This window comes from Hippopotamus amphibius, chromosome X, assembly GCF_030028045.1.
Source record: "Hippopotamus amphibius kiboko isolate mHipAmp2 chromosome X, mHipAmp2.hap2, whole genome shotgun sequence".
In the NCBI taxonomy this organism is placed as follows: Eukaryota; Metazoa; Chordata; class Mammalia; order Artiodactyla; family Hippopotamidae; genus Hippopotamus; species Hippopotamus amphibius.
This window is the reverse complement of record NC_080203.1, coordinates 41427515-41433175: the sequence shown is the minus strand read 5'-3', so window position 1 is coordinate 41433175 and position 5661 is coordinate 41427515. Positions and strand designations below refer to the sequence as shown.

The 5661-nt window shown below is 35.4% G+C and overlaps 1 non-coding gene across 1 annotated transcript; it reads left to right on the top strand.

Moving 5' to 3' along the window:
* Positions 1–5297: 5297 nt before the first annotated feature.
* Positions 5298–5405, top strand: LOC130842822 (U6 spliceosomal RNA). Its single transcript, XR_009050595.1, has one exon. It is a non-coding gene; the product is annotated as a U6 spliceosomal RNA (small nuclear RNA).
* Positions 5406–5661: the final 256 nt, after the last annotated feature.

Sequence of the window (5661 nt, the reverse complement as noted above, 5' to 3'; positions counted from 1 at the left end):
AGTAGTTGTGGTTTGTGGGCTCAAAGTTGTGGTGCACAGGCTTGGTTGCTCCGTGGCACGTGGGATCTTCCCGGTCCAGGGATCAAACCCGTGTTCCCTGCATCGGCGGGCAGATTCTTAACCACTGTGCCACCAAGAAAGCCCTCCCTAAACCTTTTAAAAGAAAGCTTATTTTGCTATATCTACATAGGCCATTTAGAAGTAAGGACTCTTGTAGATGCTCTATTTTTTCTCTTTTTAAAAATTAAGTTTTTTGAGATAATTTTGCTATTTTAACCACTTTAAAGTGTACAGTTTAGCATGGACAGTTTTTCATATATTCAGAATGTGACTATTTTAACCACTTTAAAGTGTACAGTTTTTTTGTACATTCACAATGTTATGTGACTATCACCACTATCTAATTCCAGAGCATTTTTGTTACCCCAAAGATAAATCCTGTACCCTTTAAACAGTTGTTCCCCATTCTCCCCTTGGTAGTCACTAATTTGTTTCCTGTCTTTATGGACTTGCCTACTCTGGACATTTCATACAAATGAAATCAGACAATATATGGCCTTTTGTGTCTGGCTTGCTTCACTTAGAATAATGTTTTCAAGGGCCACATATGTTGTAGTATGTATCAAGCACTTCAGTCCTTTTTTTTTTTTTTTGAGCTAAAACAACAAAAAAGATGATTTATTGTACATGTGTTACATTCAACCACAACTGAGAACAGAGCTAGTCCAGAATGTTGCAGGTCTAGGGCAAAGGACCAAAAGGGATAGTTTTGATATGAGCAAGGTGGGTCTCTCAAAGGTAGTCGAGATGATCATAATGGCCATAGATGTTCTAGATGCATTGAGATAAGTTCTAGACCATAGGCATGCAGTCCAACAAATTGTACCGGCATCCCTGGCCTAGGGCTTCCCTTGTTTCTGCTCCGTGGCTTCCATGGATGTACAAGTTTACTTGGACATCTGCTGCATCTTTCTTCTCTTGAGCTTCAGCCTGCACCTTCACTTCTTCCTCCACTTTGTTTTCGTGGCATGGAGGTTTCTCAGAAGATGGTGCTAAGGCCGAGAAACTTCATTCCTTTTTCTATGGCTGGATAATATTCCATTGTATGAATATACCATGTTTGTGTATCCATTCATTAGTTGATGCACAATGGATTGTATCCAGTTTTCGAATCATAGCTATTACGAATAATGCTGCTGTGAACATTTGTGCATAGGTTTTTGTTTGTATGTTGGTTTTCACTTCTCTTAAGTATATACCTAGGTGTGGAATTGCTAGGTCATATCGTAACTCTATGTGTACCTTTTTGAAGAACTGCCAAACTTTTGTTCACAGAGGCAACACCATTTTATATTCACAACAGCAATATATGAGGGTTCCAATTTCTCCATATCCTCACTGACACATTGTTATTTTCCATTTCTTTAATTATAGCCACCCCAGTGTGTGTATCTCTTTGTGGTTTTGATCCGCATTTTCCAAATAACTAATGATCTTTTCATGTGTTTGTGCCTTTTGTATATTTTCTTTGGAGAAATGTCTATTCAAATCCTTTGCCCATTTTTAAACTGGGTTCTTTGTCTTTTTTTTTTTTTTTTTGAGTTTCTGAAGTTGTTAGCATTCTAATATATTCTATATATTAGACCATTATCAGCTGTATCATTTGCAAATACCTTCTCTAATCCCATGGGTTGTCTTTTTGCTTTCTTGGTAGTGTCCTTTGACATACAAAAGTTTTAATTTTGATGACATCCAGTTTGTTTTTTCATCGGTTGCTTGTCCTTTCAGTATTATGTTTAAGAAAGCACTGCCTAGTCCAAGGTACAAATATTTATTACCTATCTTCTAAGAGTTTTATAATATTAGTTATTACATTTGGGTCTTTGATTCACTTTGAGAAAATTTTTCCATGTTGTGTGAGGCGGGGTTCCAAATTATTATAATTATTGTTATTGTTATTTTACACATGGATATCCATTTGTCCCAGCACCCTTTTTTAAAAAAACTATTCTTTCTCTGTTGAGTAGCTTTGGCACCCTTGTCAAAAATCAATTGGCCATAAATTTATTTCTGGACTCTCAGTTCTATTCCATTGATCTATATGTCTGTTCTTATGATAATACCCCCACTATTTTGATTACTCTAGGTTTGTAATAAGTTTTGAAATTGGGAAGTGTTAGATCTCAGCTTTACTCTCCTTTTTCAAAGTTGTCTTTGCTACTCTGGGTCCCTTGCATTTCCATACAAATTTTAGGACCAGTTTGTCAGTTTCTCCAAAGAAGGAAGTTGAAATTTTGATAAGGACTGCTTTGAGTCTGTAGATTAATTTGGCAAGTATTGCCATCTTAATAGTATTAAGTCTTCCAATCCATGAACACAGGATGCCTTTCCATTTATTTAGGTCTTTTAAAAATTTTTTCTACAAATTTTGTAGTTTAGAGTGTACAGGTCTTGCACTTCCTTGGTTAAGATTCTTCTTAAGTATTTCATTCTTTTTGATGCTATTATAAATTGAATTGTTTACTTTTTTTTTTGGATTCTTCACTGCTAGTGTATAGAAATAATAATGATTCTTTTGTATATTGATCTTGTATCCTGCAACTTTGTTGAACTCATGTATTAGCTATCATAGTTTATTTATGAGTACTTTAGGGTTTTCTATACATAAGATCAAGCCATCAGTGATCAGTGGTACATTTAATTCTTCCTTTGTTATATGGATGCCATTTATTTCTTTTTCTTGCCTAATTGCCCTGACTAGAACCTCCCATACAATGTTAAGTAGAAGTGTCAAGAGCAGACATCCTTGCCCTGTTCCTGATCTTAGGAGAAAACATTCCTTTTTTCACCATTATGTATGATGTTACCTGTGTGTGTTTCACAGATACCCTTTATCATCTTTAGGAAGTTCCCTTCTATTCCTAGTATTTTCGGTTTTTTTTTTTAAATCATGAAAGCGTGTTGGATTTTTGTCAAATGCCTTTTCTGTGTTTATTGAGATAATTGTGTTTTTCCTCCTTTAGTCTAGTAATATGATATATTATTTTATATTAATTGACTTTTATAGGTTGAACCAATCTTGCATTATAGGGATAAACCCCACTTAGTCATGCCATATAATCCTTTAATATGCTGATGTATTTGATTTTCTAGTATTTTGTATCTAGATTCATAAGGGATATTGGTCTATAGTTTTCCTTTCTTGTGATGTCTGTGACTGGCTTTGGTAATGTTGGGGTCTTAAAAAATTAGTTGGGATGTGTTCCCTCCTTTTCTACTTTTTGGAAGAATTTGAGTATTGGTTTTAATTCTTTAATTGTTTCCTAGAATTCAGGTCTTAGATTTTTGTTGTTGTTGGAAGTTTTTTCGTTTGTTTCATTTATTTATTTATTTATTTTTTACTGCTAACTGTGTCAATGATTATACCTATGGTATTTTAATTTGTAGAGGTGACTGAATGCCAACATGGAGAAGCTAATGCTACTGAAAGATTTTTATTACTTACATTTTCCAAGAGGAGGGAGTATGCTGTACCATGTAAGGCCACATGGGGAAGCAGCGGTGTCAGTCAGTAGGCAGAAAGGAGTCAGTGGAAAGCCTAAGCCAGAGCCTTTATAGGGATTTCCAGGAAAGGCAAGGCAAGGTGGAGCAGGGTAAGTAGCTTAGGACTGGCTAGTTTGAATAATTCTAGTGGGTGATGGGGCACAGGGGGGCTGTTGCTAGTTGTCTGTTAGCTGGCCTGGGTTGACTTCATTCAGGGGAAATATTGGCTTAGTATGTGAGAGATAAGGAGGTGGCTCAAAGTACGGGCTCTGGAACAAGGGGAGATATAAACAAATTTGGCCATTAATTTGGCCCTGTAATTACTGGGTGCCAAAGAGACAGATAGTGCTCCTGAGAAAACTCAGTTTGAACATCGACTCACTTTACCTGTTATTCACATTTTCTTGTTTCTTCTTGAATCACTTTTTTATAGTGTGTGTGTTTCTAGGAATTTGTTCCATCTAGATTATCTGATTCACTGGCATACACTTTTTTGTACTATTCTTTAAATCCTTTTTTTTTTAATTTCTCTAAGGTCAGTAGTAATGTCCTCAGTTTGATTCCTGATCTTAGTAATTTGAGACTTCTTTTTTTCTTGGTCAATCTAGATAAAGGTTTGTCAATTTAGCTGTTCTTTTCAAAGAATGATTAATTGATTTTCTCCATTTTTTTCTGATCTCCAATTCATTTATTTATGCCCTCATCTTCGTTATTCCTTTTCTTCTGCTTGCTTTGGGGTTAGTTTCCTCTTGTCTTTCTAGTTACTTAAGGTGGACGTTAAGATATTGTTTGAGATCTTTCTTCTTTTTTAATGTAGGCATTTTATTGCTATAGGCTTTCCTCTGAGCACTGCTTTTGCTGCATCCCACTTGTTTTGGTATGTTATGTTTTCATTTTCATTCATTTCAAAATATTTTCTAATTTACTTTGTGATTTCTTCTTTGACTCATTGGCTATTTAACAAACGTGTTGTTTAGTTTCCACTTGTTTATGAATTTACCAGATTTCATTCTATAAACTACTAATTTCATTCCATTGTGGCAAGACAGCATACTTTGTGTAATTTCAGTCTTTTAAAAGTTACTGAAACTTGTTTTGTGGCCTAATACATGGTGTCTCCTGGAGAATGTTCCGTGTGCATTTGAGAAGAATGCTTATTCTGCTGTTGTTGGGTGGAGTATTCTCTAGATGTCTGTTAGGTTTAGTGGGTTTATAGTGTTACTCAGGTCCTCTATTTCCTTGAAAATCTTCTCTCTATTTATTCTTATTTTTTAATTTTTTTATTTTTTTTCTCTATTTATTCTATCCATTATTGATAGCAGAGTATTGAAATCTCCCACTATTATTGTAGAACCGTATTTCTCACTTCAGTTCTGTCAATTTTTGCTTCATATATTTTGGGGCTCAATTTTGGGGGGAACTTATATTTACAATTGTTATATGCTCTTGAGTGTTTGGCCCTTTTATAATTACATATTGTCCTTCTTTGTCTCTTGTAACAATTTTTGTCTTAAAGTCTATTTTGCTTGTTATTAGCATAGCTACTCCAGCTCCCTTTTGTTTATTGCTTGCATGGAATACATTTTTCCATCCTTTTATTTTCAACCTATTTGTGGTTTGGGTTATCAGTGGGTCTCTTATAGACAGCATATACCTGAATCATGTTTTTTCTTTCCATTCTGTGATTCTCTGACTTTTAATTGGGAGTTCAATCCATTTACATGTAATGTAATTACTGATAAGAAAGAACTTCCGTGCTTGCTTCGGCAGCACATATACTAAAACTGTGAACGATACAGAGAAGATTAGCATGGCCCCTGCGCAAGGATGACACGCAAATTCGTGAAGTGTTCCATATTTTTAAAGAAGACATACAGATGGCCAACAAACACATGAAAAGATGCTCAACATCACTAATCATCAGAGAAATGCAAGTCAAAGCCACAATGAGGTATCACCTCACACCAGTCAGAATGGCCATCATCACAAAATCTGGAAACAACAAATGTTGGAGAGGGTGTGGAGAAAAGGGAACTCTCCTGCACTGTTGGTGGGACTGTAAGTTGGTACAGCCACTATGGAAAACAGTTTGGAGGTTCCTTAAAAAACTACAAATAG